The sequence below is a fragment of the Fringilla coelebs genome (genome assembly GCF_963513975.1).
Source record: "Fringilla coelebs genome assembly, chromosome: Z".
In the NCBI taxonomy this organism is placed as follows: Eukaryota; Metazoa; Chordata; class Aves; order Passeriformes; family Fringillidae; genus Fringilla; species Fringilla coelebs.
In genome coordinates this window covers 48,327,769-48,351,937 of record NC_140031.1, presented here as the reverse complement: position 1 = coordinate 48,351,937, position 24,169 = coordinate 48,327,769, and the positions used below count along the sequence as shown (strand labels likewise).

At 37.5% G+C, this 24,169-nt stretch overlaps 1 protein-coding gene across 1 annotated transcript in view; it reads left to right on the top strand.

The window, feature by feature from the left end:
- Window positions 1-24,169, top strand: part of RORB (RAR related orphan receptor B) — a gene marked incomplete at both ends in the record, with an annotated part of 127,788 nt that overhangs the window by 10,092 nt on the left and 93,527 nt on the right. The window lies entirely within an intron of this gene.

Below are 24,169 nucleotides of genomic sequence, written 5' to 3'. Positions count from 1 at the left end.
GGCATCACATATACAGTTATGTAAGCTGTCTGCACAAGCTTGGCATTCACTGCACTTCAGCCAAGTTACTTATTTGTGAAATTGAAATGTCATTTGCAAAATACATCCAAAACTGATCTTTTTCAACTCTGGATCAAATAAAATTAGGTTTGGTTAGATTTTTTCCCCCTATCTTTCTCTTACTTTTTCTGTTCCTCTTTTCCTCTTTCTTTTTCTGAATTTTTTTTCAGTAACTTTTGTTGAAAAGCTCAACCAAGAAAGATACCTGCGACTGAAAGACTGAAAATCATTCACTTGTTAGGAAATACATAATTAGTTCCCTAAACTACACATCATGCATCCCTGTGTGTTACAGAGTTATTTTGTTCCTTCTAACCTTTTGTTTCATTTAGTTTGCTTTGCTTGGGATATGCTGCTACAAAGAAATAAGCAGTTTGTTAAATCTTGGCTGGGTTACATCTCCATGAGGCACCTCTGTGACATTTTTATGCTTGTAGCCTTGGAAATAGATGAGGTGCTTGAGAGTTGAATCTCTGCTTCCCTATTGCTTCTTGCTTGCCAGCACCTGTTCTTTCTCCTGTCTGGTAAAAGAATATGCTGGTATCTTTCAATTTGTTTGTTGGGTTTGTTTGTTTGTTTTGTTTGTGTGGGGTTTTGGGAGGTGGGCTGTTGGGGTTTTTTTGGTTGGTTTTTTTGTTGTTGTTATTTGTTTGGGGGGATTGTTTGGTTGGTGTTTTTGATTGTTTTGTGGGGTTTGGGTGGTTGGTTTGGTTGGGTTTTTGTTGTTGTTTTTCAAAAAAAACCCCACAGATTTGTTACTTAGATTTTAACTTTTGGAGATGCTGGAAATACATGGTAATGAAGGACTAATGTCCTATCTGATTGCAGCATAATATTTTTTGTAAGACAGAAAAAACATCTTCAGATCTGCTCTCTATGCTCAAAAGAAAAAGAGAAATGGAGAATGCTCTTAAAATGCTCTCCATTTCTCCAAGACCTGGGTGCTTTTTAAGTATATGCCTTTGACTAACTTTTCTTTCTATAGCAGCCACACAGAGCTTGTTACAGAACCCAACAATTGCAGAACTCTCCATGACCAAAAAGAAAAATATCTCAGTTTTCAGAAAACTACACTGAAAGTGTAGGAGGTACATTTAAATGAAATCTCTTGATTTCCCACATCCCTCTTGGAATTTTCTGTAAGTCCTAAGCATAAAACAGGCAAAGTGCCAAGCTGTCATCCGTTAACATCTATTTCATCCTCTCACAGGATCAGTTGAGCTAGAGGAGGGTATATGTCTCAGAGTCTTTGTGCTATTACTGAAATGTTTAGGAATGCATCTGATTTTGAGCCAGTCTTAACCTGCATTCTCTTTTGGGCACAAATGAGCAGCAGTATAAAATAATTCCAGGAAACAAATGCTATTAAATGTATATTGTGATTTTTCATAATGTCCAAAATAGCATTTTTTTATACATTTCACTGTGGAACCAAGACAAAGGATGAACTCTTAGTTTACTGTCAGGAATAATATGGGTTGTTTAGGAGTTATATTTCACTTAAGGATTAAGGCTATTTGTATGTGCCTAGAGCCTGAACTGTTGATTTTTTAAGGAGCACTAAACAATTAATATTTTACATGCTGTTCAGGAAGTTAACTGAAAAGGCTTTGGATTTTAGATGTGTGTGTATAAATGTTCCATATTTTTTGAGTGTAGGTGGTATTTTGATACATTTATGTGTTGATCAGTCTCTTAAAAATTAAATTATGTTATTTTTCCATTATGTGAGTTCAGCAAAACATTTACAGTAGGAGATATATACACATCCAAGTATACAAATTTTACTTTAATAACTACATATTTTTTTAGTTTCTAATGAAGATTGAAAAGTAAAAATAAAATGCCATGTTCCAATCCAGTTTGTATATAAGACTTATTCTCCTAGAGCTAACCAGTTGTTACAATGTATGTTTATTGGTTTGGGGTTTTATTGCAGTTAACCTTTTTAGATTTCTTGTGTTGCATTCATTTAAATTCCCATCTCCACTGCTCTCTGATTACTGGCTGCTTCTCAGTCCATTTCATATTCTTCTGTGCTTTGTGGTTGTTAATTTTGTGACCTGCCTCTGTAACAGGCGCGCTGGCAGAGTCAATAGAATAAGAGGTGTTGAGCTATTGAGGTGTTACGGGTGAGCTTGGAACATGATCCTTCTTCCACATCATTTGTTAGAGTCATTAGAAAGGCAGATTGAAGATGAGTCTCCATACCAGAGTACTCCACAACTGCACACACTCATCAGTGCTTTCTGTAGTGGCATTTGGCAACTATTCATATACAAGAAAACCAAGAAAGAATAATGAGTTATGTTGTTTAATTTGCTTTGTTCTGCATGATGGTTTCTACTGATGTGACAGATGATAGTTCCCTTTCTGTTGCAGATATGGTCAGCATCTTGTGCATTAAGGAAAACAAGCAGAAGCCTTTTGTACAATGAAATTTTGTCAGTCAATTCAACTGGAACTTTCCTAGATGTTTTGCTCTTAAGTGCCTTCACACATGCTATATTCTTTAACTGATCTGTACCCTGCAGAGGTTCAGGATCTGTTCCTGGGGGTTTGTGCCATGCAGATGTTTGCATGGGTGGGGTGGCTGTTGTGCAAAGTCCTTGTCAGGCTGATGTGGTTTGGTGCAGAATAGTGGAGGTCAGGGAGCTGAACTGCCCATGGCCCTGGAGCTCGCTGTCTCCCGTGCTGCTTCCCTATTGTGCCTCCACAGTGACCTTGAAGGACCCTTTTCCTGAGGCTGTTGTAACCTTGGCCTAGCTGCTGACAGTGACAACAGGGGTGCCAATTAGTGCTTTGTGATGGGGTTTGTTTTTCCTTTCTAATGAACAAAGTCCATTGAGGACTGGACTGACACCACCAGCTTATTTCATGCAGGCCACCAAGTGCCATGGCATTTTTATTTTGCTCAGTCACTACTGACCTGGTGTTGAACCTTCATGTGTAATCTGTATACAGTCTCTGTGTCTACCATTAATTTTAAATGGCTGTACTTGGTAGAAGAGGTTTGCTTTTGAAGTAAGATTTGTGAATAAAGCATAGTATTATGTAACAAATATGTAAAATATCTCATTTTTCTTCTTGTGGTTAGACGCTGAATTTGACTTTGCTCTTACAAAATGCACATATTTTAGGAAAAACTCTGAAGAACTAACCAGGCATACAAAAAGGGGACAGCAGGAATGACAGGAGCACTAGAATTTTGCAAAAAGTAAAGAGAATCTTGTGTGTTACAATAAGCTTTGCAAACTAATGCAGAAACACAAGAGTCTCTGTTCTATTATGAACATCTCGTAAGTGGTCTTAGGACATTTTTAGTTTACCAGGACTTTTCTGTCAAAAGTATTTAAACATAGACATACCACAAACTTCTAAGGTTTCACAGATAGAAAATGGAGCTGAAAAATGAAGTTTTTCTTTAGTATTATGTGGAGCCCAGGATCAAATCGGTAATTCTGAGGCAGTTTTTATTTTTCTGTTGGATGAAAAGTTACGTTACTTTTCATTTTTATTTTTATTCTTTTAAATATGCATGAACAAGCTTTTCTTAGTGTCCAATAGAAGAGGTATCCACTAGTCTGTGTTTATTAAAATCTTTAATGCCAAATTTCACGTGACATATATGAGGGTGTGTTACAGACTTGTCAGCTCAATGCAACAGTCTTGGTTTTTTGCTTTTGCAGTACTTTGATATTTTAAAATTTTAAATTATTTGTTTGTTTTCATAACTGAGGAGAAAATAGATTACACAGTTCAGGTTTTGTTTGGGTTTTGTTTTGCTTTTCTTTTCCCACCCAGTGCAAGCTGTGATCCTTTACAGTGAGGTATATTACCAGCACGTCTGCAATTTAAGATCATGTGGTAGTGAAGCTGAAGTTGAGGAGGTATTAGAACTTTGTTTTTACTGATAGTAGCAGTTAGGACAGCACTGGGAGAGCAGAACTGTGGATACATCCTCTCAAATAGCTGTCTCAGTTCTGAAAAGAGTTATTTTTCAATACATATATAAAAAGAGTCATGTAAATGTTGAAATAGCTTAGCAAAGTCTGCAAAGTAAAAAAAAAAACATTTGCTCCAGTTCAGTACATTCATGTGACTACATATCTGAGAAAGAGATGAGCCTATAAGCAGGAGGGGCAAGTTATGACTCAGTGGGAGTAATATTGTGAAGTGGGATAAAGAGTTGCATGCAAAAATGAGAGAATTTGGGGAAGACAGTTTAGCCTCTCAGTACAACTCCTCTCTCCTGAGTGCATTTACTTCTGTCACAATGGGCTAGAAGAGATCTTTGTTTAGTAGTGCAGTGCCCCTGAGACCTAATTTAGCTTTTATAGCAAATTCAAAAAGAGAGTGGGCAAGAGAGAGCAGAACAAAGATGCAAGTTTGCACCACAAATATTGGTACTGTAGTTGCTTTGTAAATCTTTAAAAGAAATGCTCCTGACTGGGGCTTTCTGCTAAAGGAGGGATGAACTTCAGAGATGATATTGTTTCATTTTTAGATACTGTTTCATTATCTGGTTGAGATAATAAGGAAATGTTATAAATGTGTATTGTAGCAGAGCAGTGCCTTTATTATTCTTAAATGACAAGTAGAAAACCATTAAAGACAAGTGCATCAAATAATTTTGCTTCTGAAAATATTATTTTTTTACTAAGTTGTACTGTTAGAAGCATATATTGAATCTAATTCTTTGAACACTACAGAATTTCATTCTCAGGAGTCTCAAAACTTTAGAGTATGACATTTCTTACTCCTTTATTTGAGCAACTTTTCTGTGTTTGAGAGTTCAGAATGGTTTTACCTTCATTTAGCACATAATTTAGCAATTTTCACCTTTGGCCCTCTGGATTTAGGGCTGTCATGATGTTTTTGCATAAATTTTTCCTGTAGTTTGCATGTATGTTTTCATCATGAATGAAGTTGTATTGTATGTTCATGTGCCCTCATGAATCTTACCCAGCATGACCTTTTACCCCCTGAGTATTGACATCAGCTCTCAATTTTACCACTCTACAAATGTGGCTATTTCAGAAGCAGAATATGAAAAATTCAGATGTAGGGGAAGTTTGGTTTGCAGTAATGTAGCATTCAGCTATCAACATAGAAGTACTGCTTTGGTGTTCAGAGTTACAGACAGATGCAGTGATACAATTTTGGTTAAAATTTGATTAATTAAATCTCTCATTAGTTGATTTAACTTGAGGTTTTAATGGTACTTTTATGGCTGATGCAGTTGTCCTGCAGGTTCATATCTTAGATTAACATTTCTGTCAGAGTTTATTTGATAAATAAAACATGGGTTTGTCAACAACGTATGGAAAGCTGATTTGAGTCAGCTCAAACCCAGGCATTTAAAAATGCACATTACTAATGTAGTCATATTTATACTTTATTTTTCATCTGATTTTGACTTGCTTCTTGCTTCTTATTCCTTGTCTGAAGAGGTCTTACAAGTAAATGCACCTCTTCAACAAACTTGTGCCCACAAAGGCGGTCAGGGTTGTGTCATCCCGCCTTGCTGAAACTTGTTTCTGCAGTTGCTAGGCAGCCCCATTTGAACCAGCTGAAAGGACAGAGCAATTCCCCTCAGCAGCAGATTTCAATTAAAGATCTGGACATACAGCTGGTTTCTCTGGCTGGTCAGCTTCAGTAGTAAAAGGAAAGTCTGCAAGAGCTGCGCTGTGCAGCAGCTTCATTCCTTGGGGTTTTCTGTAGTAATTTCACTCTGGGTATCTTAGAAAAATATTTAAACAAATAATTGAGCTGTTTCTGTTTTCTCTTGTATACATCAACTTGCAGGGGAATCTAGTGTTTGCATTGATTTTTTTTTTTCCCTTCATTTTCAAAATACATTTTATCCCCTCTCTGTTGGGTTGAGGAGAAAAACAACTGAATATGAACCAACAGAAAATCCCATCTTAATCTACGGTATTATTAGGATTCCCTCAAAGACACTGTGCCAACGCTCTTTTCCGCCAAAGAAGGAAGTGTATCTGACATTTTCAAAAACATTTTGGGATCTGGTTGGAAGAATTACATCTTAAGCAAAAACTGAGAATAATAAAGAAGCCTTGGGATTAACATATTGCCTTGCCATTCTAAAATAATTTTTTTTAAGTCTGGTTTTTTTTTTTGTATTTAGGAGTTAGCGGGATCTCAAAATCTATGAAAACGAAATTAAATTAGAACTATGTGTCCTATGTTATGGCTGGAAAAACAGAAGTGACAAAAGCAAGTTTTGGTGTGATGTCATTTGATAAAAGTCTGGTTAGTTGTGCTATCTTAACCAAGTTAAATTAGTTGCACAATCTGAAGCAGAGAATGAAGGAGCGCTTTTGTCAACATGTAGCTATCTTGCACTATCAAAATGTAAATACTTCATTATTGCACATCATGTTTGTGGGCAGGTAAGCCAGAATTTAGCCATTCATTTCTTGTTTAGAAATGTGTCTCTAGTTCTATTCCTCAACACTCCCTTAACATATGTTTTTCAAAGGTGATACAGAATTCTGCGTGTCAGAATTACACTGCACCAGTGTTTTCATCCAAATTCTGATAATGGATAGGCCTAACCTATTATTTAGTTTTTCTGTGGAGAAACATTACTGAAGAAAGAAGCAGTAAGATCATACAGAGTGAGCTGGTGTTGCAAGGTTTTCCACAGCAGTGCAGTAAAATTTATTACAATTTGCATTCTGATCTCTGTTGCCAGAATGCAATTCTGTAGTTTCCTTTAATTTGCCAAAGTAACTGTAGAGATTTTCTGTAGAGGATTGTTTTATTATTTTTTATTATTTTTTATTCCTATATTGTGTCCAAGGTCTTGCTTTTTAACCAAGTTCTCTCCAAATGCAAAGAATGTTCTTTCATTCAGCAGAGAAAGAATGAAATGGATGCTGTGTGTCCATTTTTAAGTAACCATGTCTAAATAGTTTTAGTTCTCCTAAAGAATTCCTGAGGTTTGTTGTCTTTCACTCCTTCCAGTTGCCAGAGAGGGTCTCTGGGGCACCATCAGGCTGGATACTTAATTCATGATCTTTCCAAGCATCTCCACTGAGATCATCACAATGCTACCCAAGGCTGGTGCTCCCTACAAACCCCCATGATCCACTCCATATTGTGTCATTGCTGTCTCATTTAATGCCCTTGTCCATCCATTAGGGGGTTCCTCCATTGCCTTCTTGGCCCCCCTATGTGGATTTCATATAACCCCTTGCATGTCAGCAAAACTCAGTAGCACCAAAGGGGTTTCTCATAGAGCAGAATGGGGAATTTTAAGCCAAATTACCAGGACATTAAATCAGGAGAGAGGATAATGTATTCACTTAACACTCAACAAGAGCCAATAAAGCTTATTATTGACAAGGATCAAGTACTTTGCTTCTTCTTGTTCAGGCTGTAGGTAAAGACACACTACAACTCTTCTCAATGTCAAAAAAGGAAAAGGTAAACAAAAAACCTGCTATTCCTTAAACGTCTGGTTTGGTTTTGCTGCATTGGGTTGGTTTTGTTTGAAGCTGCTCAAAGTATTGGAGAAGGGATATGTTCATGGCACATTGTGTAGTGCTATGATATTCAGCACCTGAAAAATGAGGCTGAAGCCACCAAGACCATAAGGTGAGAAATGGACAGTAGCAGAAAATGGACAATAGCAAAATAAATGTCTTCCACTATAGTCTTCTGCAAGAAGACTGTTAAATTAATTGTACCTCTGTGTCCACAACAGTTAATGCTAAAAAAAAACCGGTTAGTAAATACTGAAAAGAACCCATTAGTAAACACTGAAAAACCCCATTGTCATCAAAGAAAGATGTATCTCAGTTTAAGAATAGTGGTTTCTTTTCCAGACACTTAGTCTGGATGAAAAAAACACTGGAGAGGTGAAAACATCAGGACAATTCCCAGCCAAAAAAACATTGCATGCTAACTCTTCTAATGACTTAAGGGTTATTGCAGTGTTCCCAGCCTACATGTTTATTGTCTAGCTCATCACCAGACTAGTTGTACTAGAGAAATATTTTTAAAGGTTGTGTTGGTCATAGGACAATCCTTGTCTGGAATGCCAAATCCCATCTTTCCTCTGTTTATGCACAGACAGGAGGAAGGGATAGACATCTTTTTTCTCCTGAGATGGCAGGCCAAATTATAATGAACTTAACAAACACTAGGCTAGGACAGGCTGATGTAATGGTCAAACCTATAAAGTCTTGTGAATTGGCTATTTGCTTATTCAGAAAAGAAGGGGGAAGAGGGGAAGAGGGGAGAGATAGCAGGGTGGGGAAGAACATCAGGAGCGGGGTCAGATCATGTGCTGTAGCTACAAATGATGCACAGAATTTTTCTTTGTTCAGCCTGTTGTTAATATCTGTGATATGCTCTGAGAGACCCTGAGAGAAGGGAGGCTTTGAAATATGTTGTGGAGTCACTTTTTCTTCTTGTCTTATAAGTGAAATATTCTCTGTATCATCTCTATCCCTAAACAGTCAATAACTTTTTTGTGGCTATCCAGCATCTTTCTGTCTCTGAGGTTAAGAACTCCACTAAAAACTTGTTGCTATCTTTTTTGTAGACATGGTACGATATCTTCTGGTCTGTGTTTCGTAGCAATTGTGCTGTGAAGATCAGAAAATGGATACTGCTGACTTGATTTTTTGGCCTACAGTAATCTTGGAGGGAGGAAATAATCACATGAAGTCAGTGTTACTCTTGCCCTTGCCCAGCTTTCAGCTTTCTCCTTGTGACACGTTTCAGTCTCTAGCAAGTCTGTCTGAATGATCCTCCTCTGGAAGCTGAGTTCAGTTTTGCAAAAAGCCAGCTGTAGACAGGCCAGGAAGGTCTGACTGTGGAGAGACAGAGATGTTCCTGGGCATTGCTCTGGGGTGTGTCTATGGAGCAGCTGTCTGGGGCAAGCGCTTTGAAGGCTGCTCCTTGGCAGGCTCAGGGATGCTGAGGAAGTGGAGTTTTCAGGAATGGCCCAAAGGCAAAGATACTATACACCACCAATTTTGCCCAGAGCAAGTTTCCCAGCTGTGTTCTCACAGGACAATGTAGATGCAGATTAGAAACATTATTGGTGATTTAGCTTTTTCATCACAGTGCTATATAATGCCTTAGATTCTCTTAAATTTCCAAACTGAGTAGGATTTGGTAGGAGAGCTGTAGAATAAACTGTGATTGACACAGATGCTCTGACCATCTAAGGATAAATAGGCAGTGTGAAAGCAGTGTATGTCAGACCCCTGCTTACAGATGCAGGTATTTTAATGCTGACCTTCACATAGCTGCATGGTTTAAATTCTGCTCCATTTTTCATGTGTGTAGATCAGCAAAGCACTTACCAAGTTGAAGAAGCAAAATTAGTGTCATACAGAAGGCAGCTGCACTGACAAACATTATATTCACCTGCTTAGTAAAATACAAAGAGCAAACAGGGAGATTGGGAGATAATTCTATGAGTCTACTGTCTATAAGAAATATTCACTTAATGTTTTTCAGAAGTTCAAATTCAAGACAGTCATTCTGGCAACAATGAGTAAGTGTCATTAGGAGGCTTCTCACCATCTCATGATGGTTTTGTGATACCTACTCTAAGCAGAAAAAGTTAAGAGGAACAGGTATGTTACAAGTTTCTGGAGTGTACATTTGAAAGGTATAGTGTGAAGTCAGGCAGGAGGTCTTTGTTCCCCATTTTCACTCTCTTCTGTGATTCTGCTGAGAATATTGCTGTTTCTGCTGAAGTTAAATCATTAGCTTATGTGTCTGAGGACTCCTTCTCAACCATCACTCTGTAGGAACAAGGTGAAAAGGATAAATTAGAGCCAAAATGTTTTCTTGCCAACCTCTGATAAAGCATTCCAGCTGTCTGTTCCAAAGTTCCAGTTTACTTCTACTTCGACTTCTCTTTTACTAGTCTTGTTCTTTCATCTGATGTTTCTGCATTCTTCTCCACTTTCAGTTACTGTTTTCTCTTCAATCTCCAGATGTCAGCTTTCCTCCCTGTACATGGATTATTCCTCCTCTATAGCTCTAGCCCTTAGAAATATGGCTTTTCACTAGGCTCAGCTTTTATGGTCAAGCTCTCTAAACACAAAGAATCACACATACAGAATCACTAGATTGGAAGAGACCTTCAGGATCATGGTGTCCAACCCATGCCCTAACACCTCAACTAAACCATGGCATCGAGTGCCACATCCAGTCTTTTTTTTAAACACATCCAGGGATGGTGACTCCACCGGCTCCATGGGTGCACCATTACAGTATTTTATCACTCTTTGCATGTCAAACCTTTTCCTAATATCCAACCTGTGTTTTCCTTGGTGCATCTTAGACCCCTGAATCTCCAAAGGTCATGCATGCAGTTCAGGCTTTCTAATGAGATTAAGTTGGTTTCTTTGATGTTTTTCTCACTGAGGGTGTGTCTGCAAAATTACTCAGTGGTTATTCTGGACATACAAAGCTCTTTGGTGGGTTTACACAGCTCACATTGTCTCCAAAAGGGTTAAATATGTTAAAAGAAATTACTGATTTCACTGTAATGTTACTGATTTTGAAGGTAAGTTTGTGCTGGTGCAAGTTCACCTATATTTTTCTGATGCCATAAAAACCTAGATTATTCTCCATCAAGTCATTATAAATTCAGTTTTGCACCTATGACAGGTGGTGAACTACAAAATTATGACTCTAAAAGCTTCTTTTTGGCTGCATAATCCTTAAGCTATGTGGGGACATTTGCTTTCCACATTTAACTTCTGCAGAAATTAAAAGTTCCTATTTTCTGCTGCCTTTGTTTGTATCTCTCAGCATAATCCATACAGTGCAGAGAGTGTTCCTCTGCATTATGCTCTTGGAGGGTCAAATCCATAAGTACACAAAGACATACCTTACTGAGCAAGCTATATACTGACCACTGATGGTTCTCATTTGTAATATTTTTAAAGATTCACTGATTCAGAAATAGGTCATGCATGATCCTTTAACCCCAGAGAGCAAGACTGAACATCCGGATTGCATACTCAAATCTTGGGTCTATTTTCCAGGTCGGAAACTACCTGGATAAAGTAGCTACTGACTCTGGAACTGAACCATGATATTCCTCCTAAGGAGACTTGGTGACAATGCTAAAGAACTGTGCTCTCTCATTGTCCCTTGACTTTCACCTTGCCTCCCCCTTTTACTAAATAACAGGTAGTCCAAAATTGAACAGTGACATGAGGAAAAACTAAGAATACTAGTGATCCCTTATAACATCTTTGAAACCTCTGTGAGCTCATAAGGGTGAATATTACTGTCTCTTCATTCCTCAATGTATATAGGCTTTAGCTGCCATACCATGCAGCAGTAAAAATAATTGTCTGGATTTTCAACTTGTACTAATCAACACTATTCTGTTGAAAATGCTGAAGTTGTGATAATTTTCTCCAGCTGATAATTTGCATGAATGGATGAGTTGTATTAATGTTTTTAAAAACAATAATTAAGACATCTGTGTCAAAATAAAAAGTCATCATTCACTTTTAATGGAATTATGAGAGTGTCTACTAAATATACTGCTTCAAATGCCAAACATTAAACTGGGATGTTAAAGGATTATCGACGTCCCCAAAAATGAATAAAGGTGGATAAGGATGGCTGGTTTCGTTTGGAGTGTTTTGTTATCAAATTTTTTGGTAACTGTAACAAGGCAAAAAATCCTAGCTCCCAGTTTCTTAAGGTGTCTACCTACATCCACAGTGATCACTGAGTTCACAAACTCAGGCTTGGTACAGGTGTTTAGCTGAGTGGAATGAATCAGCAGCAGCTTCTGGCACTGTCTGCAGGCCTAGCAGAAAAGCAGCTGGATTGGGTTCTCTGTCATTTCTTCTCCTACCACATCACCAAGGTGCTGTTGAGCATAGTTAATGCATCTTAATTTATGGGCCATCCTGTGTAGAGGTTGTTCTTCAGACAGTCCCCATCAAATTCATTGGAGACAATAGAGCAAGTATTACTGAATGTGAGGTTTATTTTTGTCTCAATGTATCTGTTATTTCTGTCCCTCAGTTTGTTGCCTGTGTACAATAAAGATATTTCACAGAATTTCAAGGGAATTTATTGTGATTTCTCCTAAAATATTAGGTAGCCAGTTGAATAATTTATTCTTTTATGTTAGCTAAACTTGATTTTTCTGGCTTACTTCTGACTAAATTCACTCAGTCTCTTTCAATTTGCTAATTGTAAGACAAAGACAGAGGGTATCCAAAGATACACTGGTCATTCGAGCTGTATAGCTGACTTCAACACAGGTGACTGAAGATGGGGTTTTTTGTTTAAAATTCTGCTTCTGAAAGAAATAAGGCCTGGCTCCTTGCAATCAATTTGTACTCTTTTTTTTGTTGTTGTTTTTTCCCCCCCCTTTTAATATTCAGAGCAATGTCTGCATGCAGAAGTCAGCAATGCAGTATAGAATTCTGCTTGTGTGCTCCTTACATTTTCTCTTCTTATCTCTGAATATGTCTCCAAGATATTTCAGTGAGCCTCACTATTTTAGGTCCTTTCCCTTCAGCAATCTTCTTGCCTTTTCTGCTGTTATTTGTGTGTTCCTGGCTGTTTCTGACACTGGACTTCGTTGAGGTTTGAAGTAAACTTGAGCCCGAGCCTTTTTCCTCTGCCAGTGATACGTCTTTCTTGGGAACCCTTTGCCGTGTATGCAGCACAGCCTGTGTTTAGTCACCACTTCTCTGCTGTTACTTAGGTAATGTTTGAGGAAAACTGCTTCCCATTGCTTAAGACTGTTGTTCAGATTGTGCATAGCTGTGGTAACCCTGAGGTAATCTGTACAAACCTGGCCCTGTATTTTGTGTTGCCCCCACCCCTTCAGTGCAGCACTGCCAGCGCAAGCCTGTATCTGTTCTCTTAACTGTTCTCTTAACTTCCCTTTCCTCAGTACATTTCACCCACCATTTCAGACAGCAGGACTGCACTTAACCGTGTAGTAAATACTTTGCTGTGTGTAAACCTTGTATGCAATGTGTCCTGCTAGGCCTGTTTCTTTTCTCTAGGTTAGCAGCAGTTACCTCTGTTTCTTCTCTTATCCCAGATGTGCTTTTGTGATGGACCTATTGGAAACTGTGTCCTAATTGTCTCTCTCCAGCTATGATGATACATGGTCTAACAGATAGCATCTCTTTCTGTGTGTTGGCAACATTCACTGAATAAATCACGGGAGGTTTAATGAACTGCATACCCAGCTAGCTCTGCTCTTTGTTACTTTTTGAAAGATATTCTGTGGTGTTGGTTTCCTCTTGGGGAAATTCAGCTGAACAATCAAAACACAATCAGACTATATGATGGTAAAAATACAGACTTTCTGACCGTAAGAGATTTACTAAATGTCTCAAATTCTGGTGTCGCTACGTGAAATAGTAACATCATGATGTCTCTAGTAGCCTGAAGTATTTGAATGATAAAATTTTCTATTCAGTACCCTTTCTAAGAACCTCCAGTCTGGAAAACATCCATTTTCTGTAGGTTTTTGTAATAATAGTGTATTAATGCTTCTATTACCTCTTTGCCCTTGCTTTTATTTCTAAATTTTCTTTGGTGCTTTGTTTTCATGAATATTTTGCCACTACTTAAGTTTGCTGTATTTACTTGTATGCCTGAACTGCACTTGGTAAGAAGGCTATCTTTGCTGCTAAGAAAAGTCAATTTCCCAATACCTTTTAATGTACATCAGCCCCTATGATATTTTTAATAACATGTTATTTAAGATTGCTGCATCATATCATGGTCACTTCACCAATTCCTGTTGTATGTCAGTGAGTGACTGGCAAGTGAGCTGTTGGTAACTGAGTTCAGCTGATAAAATCTTCTTATCTTTTTGAGTCTTTTCCTCTGTTCTTGTTCATACGTGTATTTGATTTACCAACTCTCCTCCAAATTTTTTCATGAAATTGGAAGTGCTGGGCAGGATGTTCAGAAAATGCCCAGGAATCAATTTTCTGAAGTTCTTTACCCTGCTACAGTTCAGCTTCATTCCTTTGTAAAGTTGGAGTAACAATTTCTGAACTCCTGGGACATTTGGTTGTTAACTTACTGAGATCTGCACATTGTTATATCAAGGTCAAGGTATTTTTTAAGTTTCTTTTAGTAGATGGGAGATTTTTCCTTGGGGCATTCTAACATCAATGGCTGAAATTGAATGCAGTCACCACTTTGCCTCCACACCATATTACCCACTGGTACAAATGAAGAGTGATTACAAAAAGAAGAGGAAAAGTTGTGGGAAGGAGAGAAGGTTTCTACTGAAATAGGCAGGGTGGCAATAGGAATTTGCCAAATTAAAAAGTTGTTGTAATATTTCTGAAACAAACCACACAGTGAAGTCATCTCATATCTGATTGCCTTTACTTGATGTTAGTGTACTGCCCTAAATAAACTGTTGGGACTTTTCCCAGAATCATGTCTCAAACATTTGGCTCATTAGACATAAAAAGGCTCTGGAGTCTTTCCCTGCATTTTTGGCTCATTTACTCTTTTTGCCTTCAGTGCAGCGCAGAGTAAGACCTTTTTGCAGGCCATTAATATTTTGAAAGAGAACCATGTAGAAAAGCAATCAAAATGTTTTTGTTTTCACCACAGTAGATTGGTGTGGTTTTTTAAATGTTACTTTTATTTTAACCAGAAATGCATATAATTGTAATTACCAGAGTTTTAATACTATAAACTTTGAAGTTCAATTGCACAGACATTCAGTTTCTCATTGCTTTCCTTTATTGGTCACAAGGTCTTTGGGAATTCTCAGAATTTTCATTAAAATCTGTCAGTTTTGGCTAATGGCTCTGGAGTATTTACTCTGGTATAGGGAAATCTGCATTGTGATAATTGTTACCATCATCGAGGGAGCTACACAGATACCTTTAATGTTTCTTGCATGTTTCATTCGACTTCAGAAACTATTTTAGGCAGGAATAGGTTCAGACAGGTAATTCGTATTTTCTACCACTGTATCCTCTCCTTGTACACAAGAGTTCCCATTGCAGCGATTTTGTTGTGCCAAAATAAAGCTTTAGACACTGTGGTGTAAAGAGATCAAGTTGTTCAATTCAGGGTGTGGGAATATGGAAAAATTATCCTCTTAATTGCCTCTCATTCTGACCTAATACTGTTTTTCTTTATGTCAAATCATTTACATTAGATTTTCAACAGAGACACTAGTTTTATACCATGAAGAAGCTGGAATTTTCCCTTTTCCATTTCAACTGCAATACTAGAAATCACTCATAAATTTACTTGTCTCAAATTGGAAACTTGGTTGAAATTTGAAAAAATACATTTCCAAGTTCCGTGAATACCTGTAGTATGTAAAATATGTAACATAGTTATGACAGAAGTTTAGAGTCCGTCAAGGCTTACTTAATGTTGTCCCTTAAATTAGAGACAACATAAGTGAGCTTTGACAGACTCTAAACTAGACAGATTCTAAAGCTAAGGTAGGCAATGCAGTTTTCAATACCCAGTAACTATAAATGTTAAACAAGCAATGGATTTTTTCTTTTTAATTTTGTGATTTTTTAAAAAAAATTGTGTGCAACTTAAATTACAATGATCCGTTCAGTGCGTTGTAATTACAGAAACATCATCATGTAGTTCACATAGTTGGAAAAAATAATGAAAATACCCCAAATTTCTGCATTGCGTGTATTGTTAAAAACTCAGTGAAATGGAAGACAAACATTATAAAAAATGCGTGGATTACTGATTTTTCATTATTGCACAAAGGTTTGCTTACAAGTGAAAAACTGGGAGCAAATAGCAATGGCTGTGAAATCCTTTTGTGGAAAACAAGTGAAGCAGGAACACCCATCTGCCTTCATTCTCTTGTTTGTGTGGTGCGTACAGATAGTGACTCAAGACTTTTTCATTTCTGATGTTCAGGACATGGGTGGGAAATGTTTGGTGTATGTTTGGTTTGTTTTGTGTATGTTTGTAATTAAGTCTACAGAATCCAGTCAAACTATCCTTTTTTAAGAAATTTCTTCTGTATTCGCAAGCATGCAAAATGGAACAGCAGTTTCCTTCAATTATTCACATTTAGTTGCCAAATTTCCTCCATAAATGGTCTAAAATCTCTAGAGAGTGCATTATGGTTTTTTCCCCCAATATTTGATATTTAAAATTCTGTGTGGGCTCATTTTCTTTCTAAAATCTGACATGTTCTTTAACAAACGAAGGTTATTCTAACAAGTGACTTCCTAGTATAAGTATTCATAAATTCAAAATTCCTAAACATTCTTTAATACTTCTTTAAAATCAGTTTTTTAAGGAAGTTAGTTGGGGGTTTTTTCCTAAAATAGTTTCTGAAAGTGCGTGGGCAGAGTACATGAAGAAGCTTGTCTTTTTTTTTCCTGAAATGATTTCTGAAAGTATTTCTAGGTATTTGTCGATATTGTGTCTATGAGAAACATGCTCACAAAGCTGCCCATAGACAGATAATACACAAAGAAAAGATAAAACATTAGTTCAGGCAATAACTCCAAAGTCCCAGTCTTGTACTATAGTGGTACATAGTGATCATGGGGAACTGTTTCTGTGACCAGCCACTGTGGTACATGAGCTTGCTCAGTGCCTCTAAGGGGATTGATCAGCACCTTTCAATATTAACCCCCTAAATTTAATTCTGGACTAGTAACCTTTTGCTTAATTGAACTGTTGGGTTTTTTTATTATTCAGTATGAGCAAAGGGGCTGCATCAGACTATTTCTGGTACCACACTGGTTGCTGGGTTGCTGGTTTTATAACAGAAATAAAATAAATACATGAGCAAACAAATAAACAAAATAAAACTGTTATTTTCTTATCTTGATGCACAGACTTCATGCCATGCTCATTGTAAGCACATACAAAATTGCTGTTCTGGACAACTTTAGGGAAGTAGTGGGAAAGGAAGCTGCTTCAAATCTTGTTGGTTTTGCTGGCAGGGATTACTTAGTGCCCGAATACCTATTCCAGTCATTTACAGTTTAGTGTGAATTTTGCAAAACCATCTGTGTTGATGTATAGTCTTACTCTAAGTGATCAGAGTGTGGGCTTCTAATTTCCATAGAGGTGTACCCACAGAATTCTCAAAGGGCATAAGCACCCACTGTGCTGTTTTATGCATATTTTTATTTAGAAAACTTCCTGGTCTATACAGATGCCTAATTTTTTAGGGGCAAAAAAGACCATTGCTAAGCTTCCATGGGAATTTCCATGAATTTAACTGTGCAGCTTTCAGCCTCACAGGTTACAGAGCCACTGCTGTGGATGGTAGGCAAACCTCATGAAACATCATTGAAAATACATCTTGTATGTCGTAGGGTTCTGTCGTAGGGTTCTGATTTCCAGTGTTCTGTTTTCAGAACATTGTGACTATGTGTTGTTTTTGCTGATTTGTAAGTAATTTCTGACACTTGCATATTCCCAAGAGCATTTTTTCTGGTGGCTTTATTATCTAAATGAGATTATTATTAAAAATTGAACAAACATTGTTTGGCTTCCCTTTGAATAAAAGAACAGCTCTCTTGAGACAGTTATTAAACTTTACTCCAGGCATTGTGTTTCAAATAACAGGAAATCTGTCAGTTACAAGAAACAAACAAACAAAGAAAACAACAACAAAAACCCAGATGAAAGCCCACAAATACTTTTGATTGATTTACTGTATGGAGGGGCAAGTGAAGACACAAAAAGCCTTCTGCCAATAAGTTAGATGCAGACTGCCTGGGTATCCAGACATCCCACCTAGAACAAGGCTGGACACATCCATTCTTGAGCTTACTGTCCCAGATCCTCAACTTCCTTACCATGAGAGGCAGGCTTTACATTTTATGCAGAAAGGATTTTCTTGAGTAGCTGATTTATGTACGAAAGACTTTTAACCTACATGGCAGCCAGCTCTGCCAGCTGTGTCTGAAACCATATGGGGTGTGGTGTGTCATGTAGCACCTTTGCCTTACTGGTCCTCTTGGGTGAGGTGCATGGCCTGACTTTCTCCTCTTTGAGTCCAAGCCCACGGCTTGAGGGGAAAATTTTGTATCAATCAGATAGTCATGTGTCTTTTTCTCCTGCATCTGAAGACTGCTCTTGAGTTGTGTTGAGCCACTGAGGCATTGATTGTCAGATGAATTTTGCTAAGAAGCTAAAGGGGGGGAAAAAAATCAAAGCCAAAACCCTAAATTCAAGTGATCTTGCTGACATCTACATGTATTTGGTAAGGTTTCCTGTTTAGATGCTCCCTGCTAAATTTTGATTCTGACCTTTCATAAGGGAGATTTTACACTAGGATTATGCTTGGTATTCTCAACCATTATTGTTTTCAGACAACTGCTACTGAGGTTCGTTTGATCCTGTAGAATCTAATTCTATTACTCTGTAGCTGAGTTGGTCAATATAGGACAGTTTAGTTTTCTTTATCTCGTGTTAAGCATTATATTTTACCCTTCACAAGTGTTGTCAGTGACCTCAAAAATGTAGCGTAGAATACAATCTCTATCATGTACAAAGACCACACATAATCAGTATTAAAAGAGTCCCAATGAAGATTATATTCTGCCATGAATCTGTGGGGTCTACATTTGTAGTGCTAGGATGAAAAGTTATTATTAAAGTTATTATTAAAAGGTTACTTTAAAATGCAGAACACGGCCATTTTCCAAAGTGAGTATTGCAATATTAAATATTTGTAATACTGAATGCACTATTGTAATGCTGTAATGTGTGACAATATTTTAATACTGCCCATGCTCAAAGACCTGCCAGTTTGCAATTAGATATCTTACCTGAGTTGTTTCAATGTTATCATAGCTTCCCTACTCTTGCTACAGGGAAAACATGGAATAATTAAAATAATGCTCTATAATTACCTCTGACATTATTATTCAGTAAGACGATACTGGTTTTGTCATTATAATGCACATTTTGTGACTGAATAACTAAAAGACTAAAAATATGGCACTTGGTGCTCAATTCTGTGGTGCAGATTCATGTAGTTTGATGTTCCCATACAAATGGACTTTAGGTGCAAAGGATCCAGGATGATGCTGCAGTAGGGAGGACTGACATCTAAAAGAAGAATTTTTACAGCTTGTTGGTGGTTTGAAAGCCAGACTCCTCCAGGCAGGATAGAACTCAAAAAAGTGGGAGGAGAATTAATAAAAAACTGTTCATGTTAAAATTAGTTCAAAAGATGGAAGTTTCTGAAAGAAGGAGAAAAAAACCCCAGAACAACAACAAAGTAAGTGCTTAAGGGAGAGGAGAAAGATTAAGAATTCTGAAAACTTGCTTCCCAAAATTACTCATGATAGTAATGCTGTATGGGAGGTTTAAATAAGCCCTTTCATCATCTCTTGAATACAAACAAAATCTTTGCCTTTGCCAGACTGATAATATTTCATTGATACAAGAAAATATTTTTGTAGGAAATTAAGGATTACTGATTCATGGAGCTAAATAAAACTGGGGAGATCTAGGTAGAATAGGTCTATTTTGACATGATAACCTGTGAGGTCTTTCCTTGCATTCACAGACATTTACCCAAAGTTCCTGAAACTTTTCAGGCAACATTTAAAGTGAATTCTTTACACAGTGTCTGCACAGTGCTTTTGTATGATGGTAGTGCTTCTAGCACTAATGAAGAGCCTGGCTACAGAAGAGCCCTGAATAACTTGGTGAAAAAAGCAAGATGGCTGATTCACCCCAATGATCACAATAGCAGCTATATAAGGTGGCTCTGAGAAGCAAGAAAGGGAAGGAAAGAGATTTGCCCTATATGTAAAGGTGGGCAAAGTTTTTACCATATTGAAAGGAAAATCAAAAAGCTTCTTTCTGAATGTGTTGAAGGTAAACCAAACATTGGCTGTTCCTCGTTCAACGGATTGTGTGGGCACTCATTCCAGAATAAGACTATCCTCTTGTTTCCAGACTGCTAACAGTGAAATATTTCCCAGCTGTTGCATGGACCTAGGACTCTAGGTTTCAAATTCATGCCTGCTACATGGATCTGTCACTTTTATGCGGAGGAGGATGAGCCATTGAATTTCAGTGTCTGGGTGTGTAAATCCAGACCCCAGCTCTCCATCTTGTTCATGCACAAACACAGGTGCATGGTATGTATTATGCAGGCTAAACTACAGAAACCAATGTCTCCTTCTAAATCTGATTTCCACTTGGCAGAGCAGCATCATGGAAGTACAACAGAATCTTATAGTAGTAATTATTTCCAACCCTGTTCTAAAACAAGTGTGGCGTTGCACTCTTTTTCATCTGCTAGGGTTGAGGCAGTGCACTAACCAGAGATTGAAACTCCTTGAGAAAAATCTGTGAGAAGGGTTTGGGCACATTTCCTCTCCATATTTCTTACAGCCTTATATAAAGCGGGGGAATTTTCCAGTTCTTAATTGATATGGAGATGTATTAGAAAAGAAGTTTTAGTTGATAAACACATTATTGTTGTAAATAATTGGATTGTTTCACATAGCAAGCATATCAGCTTTGATGAATGTTGATGTGGCTGGTACTAGCTAGGACTGAAACGTTGTTTTGTGGGATCGGTTTGTTTGATTGTTGTTTTTTTTTTGTAGTGGCCAATAGGGCTGGCATGGAATAAGTAAAAAGAATAAATTTTTCCAGTTGGGTCCTTTGGCATCATTATTTCATTTTTCCACGTTGTCCTTCTTTAGAGAGTTTTTAACATTTCTTTTCAGAAAATAAGATGGAAGTGATTGCAGGAATACATTGTGACTATTTTTTTTATAGGAAGCTTTGTAGTAAACATAGATATTAGAAATAAAATAATATTTTTAAAGGAACACAAAATTAAGTTTTCCATTAACAAATACATCTGTATAAAAAAGACGTTACAGTGTTGCAGCAAATAATTTCTTTTCCATGGCATTAGGAACTTTGTGGTGGTGATGTCAACAATCTCAGTCCCTCTCTCAGTAGTCCCTAAAAGCTCTAATATCCCTCCATTTAAATAGATAAACCTTACATGAAGTAGATCAGACATGAAGCTGAACCTTCTGCAGGTTCCTGGTACACACAGTGGCTGTATTGTGAGAAGTCTGACTCATAAAGGGTGCCTTACGTAAAGCATGCTATATAAAGTAGCTCTTCACCCAATGGCATGCCTTCGGGACTTTAGAAGGTTCTGGAGTTCTCCTGAAATTTGGATGCGTCACCATGTTTGAGTCTGCCTATGCATGTAAATGTGCAATTTTATAAGGGCGTATGCACTGATCAGACCTCCTAGTGCAGTGGAAGAAGCTGCCAGTAAGAAAAGAGGAGCTGGCCTGTTGGAAAATTTGGCAAATACTGGCTTTTGCCAAAAATATCAGTGCAGCTTTAGTATCTGCGCTGAGCAAGTAAGAATCTAGCCTGCGCATGAAAGATTTTTTGTAGTGAACTCTCTGAAATCGAACAGGAGGCTCCCTCTGTATGCTAGTACAAAACAGTTAATAATTCTGTATATGATGATTAATAGTTATTAATATTTTTATTTTAATTTTTAAAATTGCCAATGTGCTGAAATGTGGCATAGGAATTACATTTCAGCCTGCAAGCACATCTTGCTCAGCTCAGCTTTGCTTTATAGCTCACAGGCTCTCAGCCCATTAATCACAAGGTGACACTCCTAAGTGGTAAACCTGATGATACATATTAATATTTATGGGTTTGCTATAGTGTACTCTTGCGTTTGCTGTACTGGGAAAGAGCAGTTCTGTCTATCAGTATGAGCTAACACCTCTTTAAAGCTGTAAACTGACAAGCAGCACACTGGCATTTTTTCTAATTATTTTACCGAGCTGATGACAACTAATCAAACTGAACTGCCTAGTGGTTGCACTAGTTGCTTTCAGTACCTGCTTAGGGGTTTTACAAGTTTTCTTTCTCACCATATATAGCATATAGAATAAAAATATAGATGTGGAATATAGCATACTTCTTGAATGCATATTGTTTTACTAATCTTTAAAGACTAACAACTCCAAGGTCAGCCCCAAATGTTCCTGGTTTCAGATACTCTTTTATTTAATCTAAAACATTTTCAGTGGAAGGTACATGGTCATTTGAAAATTAGGCTAAGCTCACAAATATATGAATAAATACATACATGTAGAAAGAGTGTATACATATATATGACACTTCAAGTGTAATTGTACTTTTCAACATAATATTTCAGTGTAGTAGTACTTTGCTTATAGTTAGGGGTCAATCCTGTGAGTGTTTTGAAGAGAAATTTCTCCAAGTATGCATGATGTGAGTTATTTTGAAATGTAGAGGGTTTTTTCTGTATTTCGTTTGGGTATTTTTTTAAGAAATTTTGCATTTTAGGGAATGGCCTGCTTATCTATGGCTCTCTGCTATTTCTGCAGAAAACAGAACTGTTAGAAATTACAAATTTTCCACATCAAAAGTTATTATACCATTTGACCTTGAAAAGCAGCAGTCTTTTTAGGTGGTCTGAGGATCTCCCACTCCCCTCATACACACAGTCCTTGAGACTCGATCTGTGAGTCACATGGATAGAGTGGGCCACTTGTATGTTGCAATAGTGTACCTTGAGAATACTGGCTCAACTCATGTTGGAGTTCATGGGTTTAGAGATTTTTGGCAACTCTTCAGCTTTTCAAAAGCTAGCACTACATAACAAAATCCCTGTGACCTTTCTTAGCCAAGCTGACATGTTTCTTTACTGAAAATAAACTGATTCCATGTGCTGAAACCAGATTCTGGGCTGTGCATTCTGTCAAGGCTACTTTTCTTTAGGCAGCTCTCCCAGTCCTTTGTCAAGTCTTAAAAACACCTATACAGTGAAGTAGTTTGTAATGCATCTACTGATGTTAATTTGTACAAATGCGAAAAAGTGAAGTGGGAATGTTCTCATTGCTAACATCACCGGTAAATTATAGGTTCAGAGAAAATCTGCCACCACATTAGAAAGGCCTACTTGAAATTATCTCTGTGTGTGTATATCTATCTACCTATATGTATACAGTTAGAAATAAGATATATAATACATATTCAGATATGTATGTATACACAGAGAGGTACACGTGTTTATATAGCCACATCTCAGGTCATGTTTTGGTCACGTTCCCTCACTTTTTGCTCTGGTTGAACTGCTAATTAGTGATCAAAAGCAAAATAATGGAAGTTTTTCACTAATCAAAAAATACTCTAGATTTGACAGTGGTGTTCTTATTTAAGAAGTTGTGTGATCATACCTACACAGTATTTGTGGAAATCTGCATCATGTTCCCTTAGGGTTCATACATATATTTATACACAAATCCTTTTGCTGAACCTATTCTTGTGTGTTGATTCAGTGAGCTCTGGTTAAGTATGACACTGCATGTCGGTTGTAATATTCAGGAAAAATGAGTTTCTGTGACAGCTATTTTACATGGCAAACACAGTGTTACAAGTCAGTTCTGTATGAAAGAAGAGTAAGAAAGTACTGCAACAGCACCAACAGGGTAACTCCTTGGGGTACTCTCTTCCTGCCACCTTGGTTTTTATCATACTGCAGTACACAGAAAGATTAGGCCTGCGCTGTGCATGAAGTTTACCCTTGATGAATCCAGTCATTTGAGCTTTCACAAAGAACAAGCCTCTCTAAAACCAGAGTGGATTTGTAAGGTATTTACTAAGCTTTAAAACCCAGCATAACAGGCATGATTAAATAGACACCAGTGACAAACAAACATTTCTGTAAGGAGCAGCGCAACACAAGATAGCTCACAAGTTTACTGTTTGTTGGTGCTGCTGCTGCTTTCAGGGGAACTGAAAATGTGCAGTATTTTTTATTTCAGGATTTGATGGAGGACTAGAAGAGCCCTGTTTATTGTTTGTTTTGGGGGTTGTGCTAATTTTATTACAAACCAGTGTTCCCTTTACTTCCAGTGGAACCCCAAATAAAAAGCCTCTTGTGAGCGATGCAGTGTTTGTAACACTATTGTGCTTCAGGTGTGGAGGCAGTGGTTATTTCACTCTGTGTCTGCAGAGAGTTATGTTGCCTTTCTGCTTTACCGTGGTGGTGAGCCCATTTCACGGTCCCCCAGTGACGTAGAAACCATCT